We start from the raw sequence: 13,897 nt of genomic DNA, 5'->3' as shown, positions 1-13,897 counted from the left end.
AAGTTCGCCTACGGCCACATCACCCTGAATGCGCTCGATCTCGTCTGATCTCGGATGCTAAACAGGGTCGAGCCTGGTTAATACCTGGATAGGAGACCGCCTAGGAATACCAGGTGCCGTAGGCTTTTTTCCATTATGTTGTTGGCTTTGGCGACCTGCTGTATTTTTCCTCTCGATTGCCCGAGGTGACCACCTTGGCTTTTGTCAAGAGAGTTGTAATTAGGGTGCAAGATCGCCTACGGCCACATCACCCTGAATGCGCTCGATCTCGTCTGATCTCGGATGCTAAGCAGGGTCAGGCCTGGTTAGTACCTGAATGGGAGACCGCCTGGGAATACCAGGTGCCGTAGGCTTTTTTCCATTATGTTGTTGGCTTTGGCGACCTGCTGTATTTTTCCTCTCGATTGCCCGAGGTGACCACCTTGGCTTTTGTCAAGAGAGTTGTAAGTAGGGTGCAAGATCGCCTACGGCCACATCACCCTGAATGCGCTCGATCTCGTCTGATCTCGGATGCTAAGCAGGGTCGGGCCTGGTTAGTACCTGGATGGGAGACCGCCTGGGAATACCAGGTGCCGTAGGCTTTTTTCCATTATGTTGTTGGCTTTGGCGACCTGCTGTATTTTTCCTCTCGATTGCCCGAGGTGACCACCTTGGCTTTTGTCAAGAGAGTTGTAAGTAGGGTGCAAGATCGCCTACAGCCACATCATCCTGAATGCGCTCTATCTCGTCTGATCTCGGATGCTAAGCAGGGTCGGGCCTGGTTAGTACCTGGATGGGAGACCGCCTGGGAATGCCAGGTGCCGTAGGCTTTTTTCCATTATGTTGTTGGCTTTGGCGACCTGCTGTATTTTTCCTCTTGATTGCCCGAGGTGACCACATTGGCTTTTATCAAGAGAGTTGTAAGTAGGGTGCAAGATTGCCTACGGCCACATCACCCTGAATGCGCTAGATCTCGGATGCTAAGCAGCGTCGGGTCTGTTTAGTACCTGGATGGGAGACCGCCTGGGAATACCAGGTGCCGTAGGCTTTTTTCCATTATGTTGTTGGCTTTGGCGACCTGCTGTATTTTTCCTCTCGATTGCCCGAGGTGACCACCTTGGCTTTTGTCAAGAGAGTTGTAAGTAGGGTGCAAGATCGTTTCTGGCCACATCACCCTGAATGCGCTCGATTTCGTCTGATCTCGGATGCTAAGCAGGGTCGGGCCTGGTTAGTACCTGGATGGGAGACCGCCTGGGAATACCAGGTGCCGTAGGCTTTTTTCCATTATGTTGTTGGCTTTGGCGACCTGCTGTATTTTTCCTCTTGATTGCCCGAGGTGACCACCTTGGCTTTTGTCAAGAGAGTTGTAAGTAGGGTGCAAGATCGCCTACGGCCACATCACCCTGAATGCGCTCGATCTCGTCTGATCTCGGATGCTAAGCAGGGTCAGGCCTGCTTAGTACCTGGATGGGAGACCGTCTGGGAATACCAGGTGCCGTAGGCTTTTTTCCATTATGTTGTTGGCTTTGGCGACCTGCTGTATTTTTCCTCTCGATTGCCCGAGGTGACCACCTTGGCTTTTGTCAAGAGAGTTTTAAGTAGGGTGCAAAATCGCCTACGGCCACATCACCCTGAATGCGCTCGATCTCGTCTGATGTCGGATGCTAAGCAGGGTCGGGCCTGGTTAGTACCTGGATGGGAGACCACCTGGGAATACCAGGTGCCGTAGGCTTTTTTCCATTATGTTGTTGGCTTTGGCGACCTGCTGTATTTTTCCTCTCAATTGCCCGAGGTGACCACCTTGGCTTTTGTCAAGAGAGTTGTAAGTAGGGTGCCAGATCGCCTACGGCCACATCACCCTGAATGCGCTCGATCTCGTCTGATCTCGGATGCTAAGCAGGGTCGGGCCTGGCTAGTACCTGGATGGGAGACCGCCTGGGAATACCAGGTGCCGTAGGCTTTTCTCCATTATGTTGTTGGCTTTGGCGACCTGCTGTATTTTTCCTCTCGATTCCCTGAGGTGACCACCTTGGCTTTTGTCAAGAGAGTTGTAAGTAGGGTGCAAGATTGCTTACGGCCACATCACCCTGAATGCACTCGATCTCGTCTGATCTCGGATGCTAAGCAGGGTCGGGCCTGGTTAGTATCTGGATGGGAGACCGCCTGGGAATACCAGGTGCCGTAGGCTTTTTTCCATTATGTTGTTGGCTTTGGCGACCTGCTGTATTTTTCCTCTCGTTTGCCCGAGGTGACCACCTTGGCTTTTGTCAAGAGAGTTGTAAGTAGGGTGCAAGGTCGCCTACGGCCACATCACCCTGAATGCGCTCGATCTCGTCTTATCTCGGATGCTAAGCAGGGTCGGGCCTGGTTAGTACCTGGATGGGAGACCGCCTGGGAATACCAGGTGCCGTAGGCTTTTTTCCATTATGTTGTTGGCTTTGGCGACCTGCTGTATTTTTCCTCTCGATTGCCCGAGGTGACCACCTTGGCTTTTGTCAAGAGAGTTGTAAGTAGGGTGCAAGATCGTCTGCCGCCACATCACCCTGAATGCGCTCGATCTCGTCTGATCTCGGATGCTAAGCAGGGTCGGGCCTGGTTAGTACCTGGATGGGAGACCGCCTGGGAATACCAGGTGCCGTAGGCTTTTTTCCATTATGTTGTTGGCTTTGGCGACCTGCTGTATTTTTCCTCTCGATTTCCCGAGGTGACCACCTTGGCTTTTGTCAAGAGAGTTGTAAGTAGGGAGCAAGATTGCCTACGGCTACATCACCTTGAATGCACTCGATCTCATCTGATCTCGGATGCTAAGCAGGGTCGGGCCTGGTTAGTACCTGGATGGGAGACCGCCTGAAAATACTAGGTGCCGTAGGCTTTTTTCCATTATGTTGTTGGCTTTGGCGACCTGCTGTATTTTTCCTCTCGATTGCCCGAGGTGACCACCTTGGCTTTTGTCAAGAGAGTTGCAAGTAGGGGGCAAGCTCGCCTACGGCCACATCACCCTGAATGCGCTAGATCTCGTCTGTTCTCCGATGCTAAGCAGGGTCGGGCCTGGTTAGTACCTGCATGGGAGACCGCCTGGGAATACCAGGTGCCGTAGGCTTTTTTCCATTATGTCGTTGGCTTTGGCGACCTGCTGTATTTTTCCTCTCGATTGCCCGAGGTGACCACCTTGGCTTTTGTCAAGAGAGTTGTAAGTAGGGGGCAAGATCGCCTACGGCCACATCACCCTGAATGCGCTCAATCTCGTCTGATCTCGGATGCTAAGCAGGGTCGGGCCTGGTTAGTACCTAGATGGGAGACCGCCTGGGAATACCAGGTGCCGTAGGCTTTTTTCCATTATGTTGTTGGCTTTGGCGACCTGCTGTATTTTTCCTCTCCATAGCCCGAGGTGACCACCTTGGCTTTTGTCAAGAGAGTTGTAAGTAGGGTGCAATATCGCCTACGGCCACATCACCCTGAATGCGCTCAATCTCATCTGATCTTGGATGCTAAGCAGGGTCGGGCCTGGTTAGTACCTGGATGGGAGACCGCCTGGGAATACCAGGTGCCATAGGCTTTTTTCCATTATGTTGTTGGCTTTGGCGACCTGCTGTATTTTTCCTCTCGATTGCCCGAGGTGACCACCTTGGCTTTTGTCAAGAGAGTTGTAAGTAGGGTGCAAGATCGCCTACGGCCACATGACCCTGAATGCGCTCAATCTCGTCTGATCTCGGATGCTAAGCAGGGTCGGGCCTGGTTAGTACCTGGATGGGAGACCGCCTGGGAATACCAGGTGCCGTAGGCTTTTTTCCATTATGTTGTTGGCTTTGGCGACCTGCTGTATTTTTCCTCTCCATAGCCCGAGGTGACCACCTTGGCTTTTGTCAAGAGAGTTGTAAGTAGGGTGCAATATCGCCTACGGCCACATCACCCTGAATGCGCTCAATCTCATCTGATCTTGGATGCTAAGCAGGGTCGGGCCTGGTTAGTACCTGGATGGGAGACTGCCTGGGAATACCAGGTGCCATAGGCTTTTTTCCATTATGTTGTTGGCTTTGGCGACCTGCTGTATTTTTCCTCTCGATTGCCCGAGGTGACCACCTTTGCTTTTGTCAAGAGAGTTGTAAGTAGGGTGCAAGATCGCCTACGGCCACATGACCCTGAATGCGCTCAATCTCGTCTGATCTCGGATGCTAAGCAGGGTCGGGCCTGGTTAGTACCTGGATGGGAGACCGCCTGGGAATACCAGGTGCCGTAGGCTTTTTTCCATTATGTTGTTGGCTTTGGCGACCTGCTGTATTTTTCCTCTCGATTGCCCGAGGTGACCACCTTGGCTTTTGTCAAGAGAGTTGTAAGAAGGGTGCAAGATCGCCTACGGCCACATCACCTTGAATGCGCTCGACCTCGTCTGATCTCGGATGCTAAGCAGGGTCGGGCCTGGTTAGTACCTGAATGGGAGACCGCCTGGGAATACCAGGTGCCGTAGGCTTTTTTCCATTATGTTGTTGGCTTTGGCGACCTGCTGTATTTTTCCTCTCGATTGCCCGAGGTGACCACCTTGGCTTTTGTCAAGAGAGTTGTAAGTAGGGTGTAAGATCGCCTACGGCCACATCACCCTGAATGCGCTTGATCTCGACTGATCTCGGATGCTAAGCAGGGTCGCGCCTGGTTAGTACCTGGATGGGAGACCGCTTTGGAAAACCAGGTGCCGTAGGCTTTTTTCCATTATGTTGTTGGCTTTGGCGACCTGCTGTATTTTTCCTCTCGATTGCCCGAGGTGACCACCTTGGCTTTTGTCAAGAGAGTTGTAAGTAGGGTGCAAGATCGCTTACGGCCACATCCCCCTGAATGCGCTCGACCTCGTCTGATCTCGGATGCTAAGCAGGGTCGGGCCTGGTTAGTACCCGGATGGGAGACCGACTGGGAATACCAGGTGCCGTAGGCTTTTTTCCATTATGTTGTTGGCTTTGGCGACCTGCTGTATTTTTCCTCTCGATTGCCCGAGGTGACCACCTTGGCTTTTGTCAAGAGAGTTGTAAGTAGGGTGTAAGATCGCCTACGGCCACATCACCCTGAATGCGCTTGATCTCGTCTGATCTCGGATGCTAAGCAGGGTCGCGCCTGGTTAGTACCTGGATGGGAGACCGCCTTGGAAAACCAGGTGCCTTAGGCTTTTTTCCATTATGTTGTTGGCTTTGGCGACCTGCTGTATTTTTCCTCTCGATTGCCCGAGGTGACCACCTTGGCTTTTGTCAAGAGAGTTGTAAGTAGGGTGCAAGCTCGCCTATGGCCACATCACCCTGAATGCGCTCGATTTCGTCTGATCTCGGATGCTAAGCAGGGTCAGGCCTGATTAGTACCTGGATGGGAGACCGCCTGGGAATACCAGGTGCCGTAGGCTTTTTTCCATTATGTTGTTGGCTTTGGCGACCTGCTGTATTTTTCCTCTCGATTGCCCGAGGTGACCACCTTGGCTTTTGTCAAGAGAGTTGTAAGTAGGGAGCAAGATCGCCTATGGCCACATCACCCTGAATGCGCTCGATCTCGTCTGATCTCGGATGCTAAGCAGGGTCGGGCCCGGTTAGTACCTGGATGGGAGACCGCCTGGGAATACCAGGTGCCGTAGGCTTTTTTCCATTATGTTGTTGGCTTTGGCGACCTGCTGTATTTTTCCTCTCGATTGCCCGAGGTGACCACCTTGGCTTTTGTCAAGAGAGTTGTAAGTAGGGTGCAAGATCGCCTACGGCCACATCACCCTGAATGCGCTCGATCTCGTCTGATCTCGGATGCTAAGCAGGGTCGGGCCTGGTTAGTACCTGGATGGGAGACCGCCTGGGAATACCAGGTGCCGTAGGCTTTTTTCCATTATGTTGTTGGCTTTGGCGACCTGCTGTATTTTTCCTCTCGATTGCCCGAGGTGACCACCTTGGCTTTTGTCAAGAGAGTTGTAAGTAGGGTGCAAGGTCGCCTACGGCCACATCACCCTGAATGCGCTCGATCTCATCTGATCTCAGATGCTAAGCAGGGTTGGGCCTGGTTAGTACCTGGATGGGAGACCGCCTGGGAATACCAGGTGCCGTAGGCTATTTTCCATTATGTTGTTGGCTTTGGCGACCTGCTGTATTTTTCCTCTCGATTGCCCGAGGTGACCACCTTGGCTTTTGTCAAGAGAGTTGTAAGTAGAGTGCAAGATCACCTACAGCCACATCACCCTGAATGCGCTCGATCTCGTCTGATCTCGGATGCTAAGCAGGGTCGGGCCTGGTTAGTACCTGAATGGGAGACCGCCTGGGAATACCAGGTGCCGTAGGCTTTTTTCCATTATGTTGTTGGCTTTGGCGACCTGCTGTATTTTTCCTCTCGGTTGCCCGAGGTGACCACCTTGGCTTTTGTCAAGAGAGTTGTAAGTAGGGTGCAAAGATCGCCTACGGCCACATCACCCTGAATGCGCTCGATCTCATCTGATCTCGGATGCTAAGCAGGGTCGGGCCTGGTTAGTACCTGGATGGGAGACCGCCTGGGAACACCAGGTGCCGTAGGCTTTTTTCCATTATGTTGTTGGCTTTGGCGACCTGCTGTATTTTTCCTCTCGATTGCCCGAGGTGACCACCTTGGCTTTTGTCAAGAGAGTTGTAAGTCGGGTGCAAGGTCGCCTACGGCCACATCACCCTGAATGCGCTCAATCTCGTCTGATCTCGGATGCTAAGCAGGGTCGGGCCTGGTTAGTACCTGGATGGGAGACCGCCTGGGAATACCAGGTGCCGTAGTTTTTTTTTCATTATTTTGTTGGCTTTGGCGACCTGCTGTATTTTTCCTCTCGATTGCCCGAGGTGACCATCTTGGCTTTTGTCAAGAGAGTTGTAAGTAGGGTGCAAGATTGCCTACGGCCACATCACCCTGAATGCGCTCGATCTCGTCTGATCTCGGATGCTAAGCAGGGTTGGGCCTGGTTAGTACCTGGATGGGAGAACGCCTGGGAATACCAGGTGCCGTAGGCTTTTTTCCATTATGTTGTTGGCTTTGGCGATCTGCTGTATTTTTCCTCTCCATTGCCCGAGGTGACCACCTTGGCTTTTGTCAAGAGAGTTGTAAGTAGGGTGCAAGATTGCCTACGGCCAAATCACCCTGAATGCGCTCGATCTCGTCTGATCTCGGATGCTACGCAGGGTCGGGCCTGGTTAGTACCCGGATGGGAGACCGCCTGGGAATACCAGGTGCCGTAGGCTTTTTTCCATTATGTTGTTGGCTTTGGCGACCTGCTGTATTTTTCCTCTCAATTGCCCGAGGTGACCACCTTGGCTTTTGTCAAGAGAGTTGTAAGTACAGTGCAATTTGCCTAGGGCCACATCACCCTGAATGCGCTCAATCTCATCTGATCTCGGTTGCTAAGCAGGGTCGGGCCTGGTTAGTACCTGGATGGGAGACCGCCTGGGAATACCAGGTGCCATAGGCTTTTTTCCATTATGTTGTTGGCTTTGGCGACCTGCTGTATTTTTCCTCTCGATTGCCCGAGGTGACCACCTTTGCTTTTGTCAAGAGAGTTGTAAGTAGGGTGCAAGATTGCCTACGGCCACATGACCCTGAATGCGCTCAATCTCGTCTGATCTCGGATGCTAAGCAGGGTCGGGCCTGGTTAGTACCCGGATGGGAGACCGCCTGGGAATACCAGGTGCCGTAGGCTTTTTTCCATTATGTTGTTGGCTTTGGCGACCTGCTGTATTTTTCCTCTCGAATGCCCGAGATGACCACCTTGGCTTTTGTCAAGAGAGTTGTAAGTAGGGTGCAAGATCGCCTATGGCCACATCACCCTGAATGCACTCGATCTCATCTGATCTCGGATGCTAAGCAGGGTCAGACCTGGTTAGTACCTGGATGGGAGACCGCCTGGGAATACCAGGTGCCGTAGGCTTTTTTCCATTATGTTGTTGGCTTTGGCGACCTGCTGTATTTTTCCTCTTGATTGCCCGAGGTGACCACCTTGGCTTTTGTCAAGAGAGTTGCAAGTAGGGTGTAAGATCACCTACGGCCACATCACCCTGAATGCGCTTGATCTCGTCTGATCTCGGATGCTAAGCAGGGTCGCGCCTGGTTAGTACCTGGATGGGAGACCGCCTTGGAAAACCAGGTGCCGTAGGCTTTTTTCCATTATGTTGTTGGCTTTGGCGACCTGCTGTATTTTTCCTCTCGATTGCCCGAGGTGACCACCTTGGCTTTTGTCAAGAGAGTTGTAAGTAGGGTGCAAGATCGCTTACGGCCACATCCCCCTGAATGCGCTCGACCTCGTCTGATCTCGGATGCTAAGCAGGGTCGGGCCTGGTTAGTACCCGGATGGGAGACCGACTGGGAATACCAGGTGCCGTAGGCTTTTTTCCATTATGTTGTTGGCTTTGGCGACCTGCTGTATTTTTCCTCTCGATTGCCCGAGGTGACCACCTTGGCTTTTGTCAAGAGAGTTGTAAGTAGGGTGTAAGATCGCCTACGGCCACATCACCCTGAATGCGCTTGATCTCGTCTGATCTCGGATGCTAAGCAGGGTCGTGCCTGGTTAGTACCTGGATGGGAGACCGCCTTGGAAAACCAGGTGCCGTAGGCTTTTTTCCATTATGTTGTTGGCTTTGGCGACCTGCTGTATTTTTCCTCTCGATTGCCCGAGGTGACCACCTTGGCTTTTGTCAAGAGAGTTGTAAGTAGGGTGCAAGCTCGCCTATGGCCACATCACCCTGAATGCGCTCGATCTCGTCTGATCTCGGATGCTAAGCAGGGTCAGGCCTGGTTAGTACCTGGATGGGAGACCGCCTGGGAATACCAGGTGCCGTAGGCTTTTTTCCATTATGTTGTTGGCTTTGGCGACCTGCTGTATTTTTCCTCTCGATTGCCCGAGGTGACCACCTTGGCTTTTGTCAAGAGAGTTGTAAGTAGGGAGCAAGATCGCCTATGGCCACATCCCCCTGAATGCGCTCGACCTCGTCTCATCTCGGATGCTAAGCAGGGTCGGGCCTGGTTAGTACCCGGATGGGAGACCGACTGGGAATACCAGGTGCCGTAGGCTTTTTTCCATTATGTTGTTGGCTTTGGCGACCTGCTGTATTTTTCCTCTCGATTGCCCGAGGTGACCACCTTGGCTTTTGTCAAGAGAGTTGTAAGTAGGGTGTAAGATCGCCTACGGCCACATCACCCTTAATGCGCTTGATCTCGTCTGATCTCGGATGCTAAGCAGGGTCGTGCCTGGTTAGTACCTGGATGGGAGACCGCCTTGGAAAACCAGGTGCCGTAGGCTTTTTTCCATTATGTTGTTGGCTTTGGCGACCTGCTGTATTTTTCCTCTCGATTGCCGAGGTGACCACCTTGGCTTTTGTCAAGAGAGTTGTAAGTAGGGTGCAAGGTCGCCTACGGCGACATCACCCTGAATGCGCTCGATCTCATCTGATCTCGGATGCTAAGCAGGGTCGGGCCTGGTTAGTACCTGGATGGGAGACCGCCAGGGAACACCAGGTGCCGTAGGCTTTTTTCCATTATGTGGTTGGCTTTGGCGACCTGCTGTATTTTTCCTCTCGATTGCCCGAGGTGACCACCTTGGCTTTTGTCAAGAGAGTTGTAAGTAGGGTGCAAGATCGCCTACGGCCACATCACACTGAATGCGCTCGATCTCGTCTGATCTCGGATGCTAAGCAGGGTCGGGCCTGGTTAGTACCTGGATGGGAGACCGCCTGGGAATACCAGGTGCCGTAGGCTTTTTTCCATTATGTTGTTGGCTTTGGCGACCTGCTGTATTTTTCCTCTCTATTGCCCGAGGTGACCACCTTGGCTTTTGTCAAGAGAGTTGTAAGTCGGGTGCAATGTCGCCTACGGCCACATCACCCTGAATGCGCTCGATCGTGTCTGATCTCGGATGCTAAGCAGGGTCGGGCCCGGTTAGTACCTGGATGGGAGACCGCCTGGGAATACCAGGTGCCGTAGTTTTTTTTTCATTATGTTGTTGGCTTTGGCGACCTGCTGTATTTTTCCTCTCGATTGCCCGAGGTGACCACCTTGGCTTTTGTCAAGAGAGTTGTAAGTAGGGTGCAAGATTGCCTACGGCCACATCACCCTGAATGCGCTCGATCTCGTCTGATCTCGGATGCTGAGCAGGGTTGGGCCTGGTTAGTACCTGGATGGGAGAACGCCTGGCAATACCAGGTGCCGTAGGCTTTTTTCCATTATGTTGTTGGCTTTGGCGATCTGCTGTATTTTTCCTCTCCATTGCCCGAGGTGACCACCTTGGCTTTTGTCAAGAGAGTTGTAAGTAGGGTGCAAGATTGCCTACGGCCAAATCACCCTGAATGCGCTCGATCTCGTCTGATCTCGGATGCTACGCAGGGTCGGGCCTGGTTAGTACCTGGATGAGAGACCGCCTGGGAATACCAGGTGCCGTAGGCTTTTTTCCATTATGTTGTTGGCTTTGGCGATCTGCTGTATTTTTCCTCTCGTTTGCCCGAGGTGACCACCTTGGCTTTTGTCAGGAGAGTTGTAAGTAGGGTGCAAGATCGCCTACGGCCACATCACCCTGAATGCGCTCAATCTCGTCTGATCTTGGATACTAAGCAGTGTCGGGCCTGGTTAGTACCTGCATGGGAGACCGCCTGGGAATACCAGGTGCCGTAGGCTTTTTTCCATTATGTTGTTGGCTTTGGCGACCTGCTGTATTTTTCCTCTCGATTGCCTGAGGTGACCACCTTGGCTTTTGTCAAGAGAGTTGTAAGTAGGGTGCAAGAACGCCTACGGCCACATCACCCTGAATGCACTCGATCTCGTCTGATCTCGAATGCTAAGCAGGGTCGGGCCTGGTTAGTACCTGGATGGGAGACCGCCTGGGAATACCAGGTGCCGTAGGCTTTTTTCCATTATGTTGTTGGCTTTGTCGATCTGCTGTATTTTTCCTCTCGTTTGCCCCAGGTGACCACCTTGGCTTTTGTCAGGAGAGTTGTAAGTAGGGTGCAAGATCGCCTACGGCCACATCACGCTGAATGCGCTCAATCTCGTCTGATCTTGGATACTAAGCAGGGTCGGGCCTGGTTAGTACCTGGATGGGAGACCGCCTGGTAATACCAGGTGCCGTAGGCTTTTTTCCATTATGTTGTTGGCTTTGGCGACCTGCTGTATTTTTCCTCTCTATAGCCCGAGGTGACCACCTTGGCTTTTGTCAAGAGAGTTGTAAGTAGGGTGCAAATTCGCCTACGGCCATATCACCCTGAATGCGCTCGATCTCGTCTGATCTCGGATGCTAAGCAGGGTCGGGCCTGCTTAGTACCTGGATGGGAGCCCGCCTGGGAATACCAGGTGCCGTAGGCTTTTTTCCATTATGTTGTTGGCTTTGACGACCTGCTGTATTTTTCCTCTCGATTGCCCGAGGTGACCACCTTGGCTTTTGTCAAGAGAGTTGTAAGTAGGGTGCAAGATCGCCTACGGCCACATCACCCTGAATGCGCTCGATCTCGTCTGATCTCGGATGCTAAGCAGGGTCGGGCCTTGTTAGTACCTGGATGGGAGACCGCCTGGGAATACCAGGTGTTGTAGGCTTTTTTCCATTATGTTGTTGGCTTTGGCGACCTGCTGTATTTTTCCTCTTGATTGCCCGAGGTGACCACCTTGGCTTTTGTCAAGAGAGTTGCAAGTAGGGTGCAAGATCGCCTACGGCCACATCACCCTGAATGCGCTCGATCTCGTCTGATCTCGGATGCTAAGCAGGGTCGGGCCTGGTTAGTACCTGGATTGGAGACCGCCTGGGAATACCAGGTGCCGTTGGCTTTTTTCCATTATGTTGTTGGCTTTGGCGACCTGCTGTATTTTTCCTCTCGATTGCCCGAGGCGACCGCCTACTGCCACATCACCCTGAATGCGTTCGATCTCGTCTGATCTCGGATGCTAAGCAGGGTTGGGCCTGGTCAGTACCTGGATGGGAGACCGCCTGGGAATACCAGGTGCCGTAGGCTTTTTTCCATTATGTTGTTGGCTTTGGCGACCTGCTGTATTTTTCCTCTCGATTGCCTGAGGTGACCACCTTGGCTTTTGTCAAGAGAGTTGTAAGTAGGGGGCAAGATCGCCTACGGCCACATCACCCTGAATGCACTCGATCTCGTCTGATCTCGGATGCTAAGCAGGGTCGGGCCTGGTTAGTACCTGGATGGGAGACCGCCTGGGAATACCAGGTGCCATAGGCTTTTTTCCATTATGTTGTTGGCTTTGGCGACCTGCTGTATTTTTCCTCTCGATTGCCCGAGGTGACCACCTTGGCTTTTGTCAAGAGAGTTGTAAGTAGGGTGCAAGATCGCCTACGGCCACATCACCCGGAATGCGCTCGATCTCGTCTGATCTCGGATGCTAAGCAGGGTCGGGCCTGGTTAGTACCTGGATGTGACACCGCCTGGGAATACCAGGTGCCGTTGGCTTTTTTCCATTATGTTATTGGCTTTGGCGACCTGCTGTATTTTTCCTCTCGATTGCCCGAGGTGACCACCTTGGCTTTTGTCAAGAGAGTTGCAAGTAGGGTGGAAGATCGCCTACGGCCAGATCACCCTGAATGCGCTCGATCTCGTCTGATCTCGGATGCTAAGCAGGGTCGGGCCTGGTTAGTACCTAGATGTGACACCGCCTGGGAATACCAGGTGCCGTTGGCTTTTTTCCATTATGTTATTGGCTTTGGCGACCTGCTGTATTTTTCCTCTCGATTGCCCTAGGTGACCTTCTACTGCCACATCACCCTGAATGCGTTTGATCTCGTCTGATCTCGGATGCTAAGCAGGGTCGGGCCTGGTTAGTACCTGGATGGGAGACCGCCTGGGAATACCAGGTGCCGTAGGCTTTTTTCCATTATGTTGTTGGCTTTGGCGACCTGCTGTATTTTTCCTCTCTATTGCCCGAGGTGACCACCTTGGCTTTTGTCAAGAGAGTTGTAAGTAGGGTGCAAGATCACCTACGGCCACATCACCCTGAATGCGCTCGATCTCGTCTGATCTCGGATGCTAAGCAGGGTCGGGCCTGGTTATTACCTGGATCGGAGACGGCCTGGGAATACCAGGTGTCGTAGGCTTTTTTCCATTATGTTGTTGGCTTTGGCGACCTGCTGTATTTTTCCTCTCGTTTGCCCGAGGTGACCACCTTGGCTTTTGTCAAGAGAGTAGTAAGTAGGGTGCAAGTTTGCCTACGGCCACTTCACCCTGAATGCGCTCGATCTCGTCTGATCTTGGATGCTAAGCAGGGTTGGGTCTGGTTAGTATCTGGATGGGAGACAGCCTTGGAATACCAGGTGCCGTAGGCTTTTTTCCATTAGGTTGTTGGCTTTGACGACCTGCTGTATTTTTCCTCTCGCTTGCCCGAGGTGACCACCTTGGCTTTTGTCAAGAGAGTTGTAAGTAGGGAGCAAGATTGCCTACGGCTACATCACCCTGAATGCGCTCGATCTCATCTGCTCTCAGATGCTAAGCAGGGTCGGGCCTGGTTAGTACCTGGATGGGAGACAGCCTGGGAATACCAGGTGCCGTAGGCATTTTTCCATTATGTTGTTGGCTTTGGCGACCTGCTGTATTTTTCCTCTCGATTGCCCGAGGTGACTGCCTACTGCCACATCACCCTGAATGCGTTCGATCTCGTCTGATCTCGGATGCTAAGCAGGGTCGGGCCTGGTTAGTACCTGGATGGGAGACCGCCTGGGAATACCAGGTGCCGTAGGCTTTTTTCCATTATGTTGTTGGCTTTGGCGACCTGCTGTATTTTTCCTCTCGATTGCCTGAGGTGACCACCTTGGCTTTTGTCAAGAGAGTTGTAAGTAGGGTGCAAGATCGCCTACGGCCACATCACCCTGAATGCACTCGATCTCGTCTGATCTCGGATGCTAAGCAGGGTCGGGCCTGGTTAGTACCTGGATGGGAGACCGCCTGGGAATACCAGGTGCGGTAGGCTTTTT

General features: G+C 52.5%; 32 non-coding genes and 30 pseudogenes across 32 annotated transcripts; all 62 read left to right on the top strand.

Moving 5' to 3' along the window:
• The first annotated feature begins 6 nt into the window (after window positions 1-6).
• Window positions 7-125, top strand: LOC143977806 (5S ribosomal RNA; annotated as a pseudogene).
• Window positions 126-234: 109 nt separating this feature from the next.
• On the top strand, window positions 235-353 carry LOC143976834 (5S ribosomal RNA). The gene has a single exon (XR_013273127.1). It is a non-coding gene; the product is annotated as a 5S ribosomal RNA (ribosomal RNA).
• A 109-nt stretch (window positions 354-462) lies between these two features.
• On the top strand, window positions 463-581 carry LOC143976861 (5S ribosomal RNA). The gene has a single exon (XR_013273154.1). It is a non-coding gene; the product is annotated as a 5S ribosomal RNA (ribosomal RNA).
• A 109-nt stretch (window positions 582-690) lies between these two features.
• Window positions 691-809, top strand: LOC143978603 (5S ribosomal RNA; annotated as a pseudogene).
• A 109-nt stretch (window positions 810-918) lies between these two features.
• Window positions 919-1,027, top strand: LOC143979790 (5S ribosomal RNA; annotated as a pseudogene).
• A 109-nt stretch (window positions 1,028-1,136) lies between these two features.
• Window positions 1,137-1,255, top strand: LOC143978224 (5S ribosomal RNA; annotated as a pseudogene).
• A 109-nt stretch (window positions 1,256-1,364) lies between these two features.
• LOC143977549 (5S ribosomal RNA) lies at window positions 1,365-1,483 on the top strand. The gene has a single exon (XR_013273824.1). It is a non-coding gene; the product is annotated as a 5S ribosomal RNA (ribosomal RNA).
• Window positions 1,484-1,592: 109 nt separating this feature from the next.
• Window positions 1,593-1,711, top strand: LOC143976617 (5S ribosomal RNA). The gene has a single exon (XR_013272917.1). It is a non-coding gene; the product is annotated as a 5S ribosomal RNA (ribosomal RNA).
• Window positions 1,712-1,820: 109 nt separating this feature from the next.
• Window positions 1,821-1,939, top strand: LOC143977872 (5S ribosomal RNA). The gene has a single exon (XR_013273876.1). It is a non-coding gene; the product is annotated as a 5S ribosomal RNA (ribosomal RNA).
• A 109-nt stretch (window positions 1,940-2,048) lies between these two features.
• LOC143980092 (5S ribosomal RNA) lies at window positions 2,049-2,167 on the top strand. Its single transcript, XR_013274237.1, has one exon. It is a non-coding gene; the product is annotated as a 5S ribosomal RNA (ribosomal RNA).
• Window positions 2,168-2,276: 109 nt separating this feature from the next.
• LOC143977100 (5S ribosomal RNA) lies at window positions 2,277-2,395 on the top strand. Its single transcript, XR_013273385.1, has one exon. It is a non-coding gene; the product is annotated as a 5S ribosomal RNA (ribosomal RNA).
• A 109-nt stretch (window positions 2,396-2,504) lies between these two features.
• Window positions 2,505-2,623, top strand: LOC143977334 (5S ribosomal RNA). The gene has a single exon (XR_013273619.1). It is a non-coding gene; the product is annotated as a 5S ribosomal RNA (ribosomal RNA).
• Window positions 2,624-2,732: 109 nt separating this feature from the next.
• On the top strand, window positions 2,733-2,851 carry LOC143977800 (5S ribosomal RNA; annotated as a pseudogene).
• Window positions 2,852-2,960: 109 nt separating this feature from the next.
• LOC143977492 (5S ribosomal RNA) lies at window positions 2,961-3,079 on the top strand. The gene has a single exon (XR_013273768.1). It is a non-coding gene; the product is annotated as a 5S ribosomal RNA (ribosomal RNA).
• Window positions 3,080-3,188: 109 nt separating this feature from the next.
• On the top strand, window positions 3,189-3,307 carry LOC143976889 (5S ribosomal RNA). Its single transcript, XR_013273180.1, has one exon. It is a non-coding gene; the product is annotated as a 5S ribosomal RNA (ribosomal RNA).
• Window positions 3,308-3,416: 109 nt separating this feature from the next.
• LOC143976571 (5S ribosomal RNA) lies at window positions 3,417-3,535 on the top strand. The gene has a single exon (XR_013272873.1). It is a non-coding gene; the product is annotated as a 5S ribosomal RNA (ribosomal RNA).
• A 109-nt stretch (window positions 3,536-3,644) lies between these two features.
• Window positions 3,645-3,763, top strand: LOC143977783 (5S ribosomal RNA; annotated as a pseudogene).
• A 109-nt stretch (window positions 3,764-3,872) lies between these two features.
• LOC143977211 (5S ribosomal RNA) lies at window positions 3,873-3,991 on the top strand. The gene has a single exon (XR_013273494.1). It is a non-coding gene; the product is annotated as a 5S ribosomal RNA (ribosomal RNA).
• Window positions 3,992-4,100: 109 nt separating this feature from the next.
• Window positions 4,101-4,219, top strand: LOC143977782 (5S ribosomal RNA; annotated as a pseudogene).
• Window positions 4,220-4,328: 109 nt separating this feature from the next.
• LOC143977098 (5S ribosomal RNA) lies at window positions 4,329-4,447 on the top strand. The gene has a single exon (XR_013273383.1). It is a non-coding gene; the product is annotated as a 5S ribosomal RNA (ribosomal RNA).
• Window positions 4,448-4,556: 109 nt separating this feature from the next.
• Window positions 4,557-4,675, top strand: LOC143978246 (5S ribosomal RNA; annotated as a pseudogene).
• A 109-nt stretch (window positions 4,676-4,784) lies between these two features.
• LOC143977869 (5S ribosomal RNA) lies at window positions 4,785-4,903 on the top strand (annotated as a pseudogene).
• A 109-nt stretch (window positions 4,904-5,012) lies between these two features.
• Window positions 5,013-5,131, top strand: LOC143978449 (5S ribosomal RNA; annotated as a pseudogene).
• Window positions 5,132-5,240: 109 nt separating this feature from the next.
• LOC143977615 (5S ribosomal RNA) lies at window positions 5,241-5,359 on the top strand (annotated as a pseudogene).
• A 109-nt stretch (window positions 5,360-5,468) lies between these two features.
• LOC143979636 (5S ribosomal RNA) lies at window positions 5,469-5,587 on the top strand. The gene has a single exon (XR_013274062.1). It is a non-coding gene; the product is annotated as a 5S ribosomal RNA (ribosomal RNA).
• A 109-nt stretch (window positions 5,588-5,696) lies between these two features.
• Window positions 5,697-5,815, top strand: LOC143976850 (5S ribosomal RNA). The gene has a single exon (XR_013273143.1). It is a non-coding gene; the product is annotated as a 5S ribosomal RNA (ribosomal RNA).
• A 109-nt stretch (window positions 5,816-5,924) lies between these two features.
• Window positions 5,925-6,043, top strand: LOC143979379 (5S ribosomal RNA). Its single transcript, XR_013274036.1, has one exon. It is a non-coding gene; the product is annotated as a 5S ribosomal RNA (ribosomal RNA).
• A 109-nt stretch (window positions 6,044-6,152) lies between these two features.
• Window positions 6,153-6,271, top strand: LOC143977453 (5S ribosomal RNA). The gene has a single exon (XR_013273730.1). It is a non-coding gene; the product is annotated as a 5S ribosomal RNA (ribosomal RNA).
• Window positions 6,272-6,381: 110 nt separating this feature from the next.
• On the top strand, window positions 6,382-6,500 carry LOC143976551 (5S ribosomal RNA). The gene has a single exon (XR_013272854.1). It is a non-coding gene; the product is annotated as a 5S ribosomal RNA (ribosomal RNA).
• A 109-nt stretch (window positions 6,501-6,609) lies between these two features.
• On the top strand, window positions 6,610-6,728 carry LOC143977604 (5S ribosomal RNA; annotated as a pseudogene).
• A 109-nt stretch (window positions 6,729-6,837) lies between these two features.
• Window positions 6,838-6,956, top strand: LOC143976579 (5S ribosomal RNA). Its single transcript, XR_013272880.1, has one exon. It is a non-coding gene; the product is annotated as a 5S ribosomal RNA (ribosomal RNA).
• Window positions 6,957-7,065: 109 nt separating this feature from the next.
• Window positions 7,066-7,184, top strand: LOC143976865 (5S ribosomal RNA). Its single transcript, XR_013273158.1, has one exon. It is a non-coding gene; the product is annotated as a 5S ribosomal RNA (ribosomal RNA).
• A 108-nt stretch (window positions 7,185-7,292) lies between these two features.
• LOC143978024 (5S ribosomal RNA) lies at window positions 7,293-7,411 on the top strand (annotated as a pseudogene).
• A 109-nt stretch (window positions 7,412-7,520) lies between these two features.
• LOC143977998 (5S ribosomal RNA) lies at window positions 7,521-7,639 on the top strand (annotated as a pseudogene).
• A 109-nt stretch (window positions 7,640-7,748) lies between these two features.
• Window positions 7,749-7,867, top strand: LOC143976653 (5S ribosomal RNA). Its single transcript, XR_013272951.1, has one exon. It is a non-coding gene; the product is annotated as a 5S ribosomal RNA (ribosomal RNA).
• A 109-nt stretch (window positions 7,868-7,976) lies between these two features.
• On the top strand, window positions 7,977-8,095 carry LOC143977949 (5S ribosomal RNA; annotated as a pseudogene).
• A 109-nt stretch (window positions 8,096-8,204) lies between these two features.
• On the top strand, window positions 8,205-8,323 carry LOC143977868 (5S ribosomal RNA; annotated as a pseudogene).
• Window positions 8,324-8,432: 109 nt separating this feature from the next.
• Window positions 8,433-8,551, top strand: LOC143977134 (5S ribosomal RNA). The gene has a single exon (XR_013273419.1). It is a non-coding gene; the product is annotated as a 5S ribosomal RNA (ribosomal RNA).
• A 109-nt stretch (window positions 8,552-8,660) lies between these two features.
• LOC143976806 (5S ribosomal RNA) lies at window positions 8,661-8,779 on the top strand. Its single transcript, XR_013273100.1, has one exon. It is a non-coding gene; the product is annotated as a 5S ribosomal RNA (ribosomal RNA).
• Window positions 8,780-8,888: 109 nt separating this feature from the next.
• On the top strand, window positions 8,889-9,007 carry LOC143979110 (5S ribosomal RNA; annotated as a pseudogene).
• Window positions 9,008-9,116: 109 nt separating this feature from the next.
• LOC143977578 (5S ribosomal RNA) lies at window positions 9,117-9,235 on the top strand (annotated as a pseudogene).
• A 108-nt stretch (window positions 9,236-9,343) lies between these two features.
• LOC143976371 (5S ribosomal RNA) lies at window positions 9,344-9,462 on the top strand. Its single transcript, XR_013272681.1, has one exon. It is a non-coding gene; the product is annotated as a 5S ribosomal RNA (ribosomal RNA).
• A 109-nt stretch (window positions 9,463-9,571) lies between these two features.
• On the top strand, window positions 9,572-9,690 carry LOC143976400 (5S ribosomal RNA). The gene has a single exon (XR_013272709.1). It is a non-coding gene; the product is annotated as a 5S ribosomal RNA (ribosomal RNA).
• Window positions 9,691-9,799: 109 nt separating this feature from the next.
• Window positions 9,800-9,918, top strand: LOC143977932 (5S ribosomal RNA; annotated as a pseudogene).
• A 109-nt stretch (window positions 9,919-10,027) lies between these two features.
• Window positions 10,028-10,146, top strand: LOC143978771 (5S ribosomal RNA; annotated as a pseudogene).
• A 109-nt stretch (window positions 10,147-10,255) lies between these two features.
• Window positions 10,256-10,374, top strand: LOC143977774 (5S ribosomal RNA; annotated as a pseudogene).
• Window positions 10,375-10,483: 109 nt separating this feature from the next.
• Window positions 10,484-10,602, top strand: LOC143978431 (5S ribosomal RNA; annotated as a pseudogene).
• Window positions 10,603-10,711: 109 nt separating this feature from the next.
• On the top strand, window positions 10,712-10,830 carry LOC143976324 (5S ribosomal RNA). The gene has a single exon (XR_013272638.1). It is a non-coding gene; the product is annotated as a 5S ribosomal RNA (ribosomal RNA).
• A 109-nt stretch (window positions 10,831-10,939) lies between these two features.
• LOC143978720 (5S ribosomal RNA) lies at window positions 10,940-11,058 on the top strand (annotated as a pseudogene).
• A 109-nt stretch (window positions 11,059-11,167) lies between these two features.
• Window positions 11,168-11,286, top strand: LOC143976428 (5S ribosomal RNA). Its single transcript, XR_013272736.1, has one exon. It is a non-coding gene; the product is annotated as a 5S ribosomal RNA (ribosomal RNA).
• A 109-nt stretch (window positions 11,287-11,395) lies between these two features.
• LOC143977333 (5S ribosomal RNA) lies at window positions 11,396-11,514 on the top strand. Its single transcript, XR_013273618.1, has one exon. It is a non-coding gene; the product is annotated as a 5S ribosomal RNA (ribosomal RNA).
• Window positions 11,515-11,623: 109 nt separating this feature from the next.
• LOC143977471 (5S ribosomal RNA) lies at window positions 11,624-11,742 on the top strand. Its single transcript, XR_013273747.1, has one exon. It is a non-coding gene; the product is annotated as a 5S ribosomal RNA (ribosomal RNA).
• A 66-nt stretch (window positions 11,743-11,808) lies between these two features.
• On the top strand, window positions 11,809-11,927 carry LOC143977567 (5S ribosomal RNA; annotated as a pseudogene).
• A 109-nt stretch (window positions 11,928-12,036) lies between these two features.
• LOC143979334 (5S ribosomal RNA) lies at window positions 12,037-12,155 on the top strand. Its single transcript, XR_013274032.1, has one exon. It is a non-coding gene; the product is annotated as a 5S ribosomal RNA (ribosomal RNA).
• A 109-nt stretch (window positions 12,156-12,264) lies between these two features.
• Window positions 12,265-12,383, top strand: LOC143978684 (5S ribosomal RNA; annotated as a pseudogene).
• A 109-nt stretch (window positions 12,384-12,492) lies between these two features.
• LOC143978324 (5S ribosomal RNA) lies at window positions 12,493-12,611 on the top strand (annotated as a pseudogene).
• Window positions 12,612-12,677: 66 nt separating this feature from the next.
• LOC143978655 (5S ribosomal RNA) lies at window positions 12,678-12,796 on the top strand (annotated as a pseudogene).
• A 109-nt stretch (window positions 12,797-12,905) lies between these two features.
• Window positions 12,906-13,024, top strand: LOC143978069 (5S ribosomal RNA; annotated as a pseudogene).
• Window positions 13,025-13,133: 109 nt separating this feature from the next.
• Window positions 13,134-13,252, top strand: LOC143979343 (5S ribosomal RNA; annotated as a pseudogene).
• A 109-nt stretch (window positions 13,253-13,361) lies between these two features.
• Window positions 13,362-13,480, top strand: LOC143978765 (5S ribosomal RNA; annotated as a pseudogene).
• Window positions 13,481-13,546: 66 nt separating this feature from the next.
• LOC143977385 (5S ribosomal RNA) lies at window positions 13,547-13,665 on the top strand. The gene has a single exon (XR_013273666.1). It is a non-coding gene; the product is annotated as a 5S ribosomal RNA (ribosomal RNA).
• Window positions 13,666-13,774: 109 nt separating this feature from the next.
• LOC143980059 (5S ribosomal RNA) lies at window positions 13,775-13,893 on the top strand. The gene has a single exon (XR_013274204.1). It is a non-coding gene; the product is annotated as a 5S ribosomal RNA (ribosomal RNA).
• The last annotated feature ends 4 nt before the right edge of the window (window positions 13,894-13,897 follow it).

This window comes from Lithobates pipiens, unplaced genomic scaffold, assembly GCF_037356315.1.
Source record: "Lithobates pipiens isolate NorthernLeopardFrog02 unplaced genomic scaffold, aLitPip1_a1.2 Scaffold_13, whole genome shotgun sequence".
NCBI classification, from domain to species: domain Eukaryota; kingdom Metazoa; phylum Chordata; class Amphibia; order Anura; family Ranidae; genus Lithobates; species Lithobates pipiens.
Note: the sequence above shows the minus strand (reverse complement) of the source record. Positions and strands in the feature narration are given on the sequence as shown.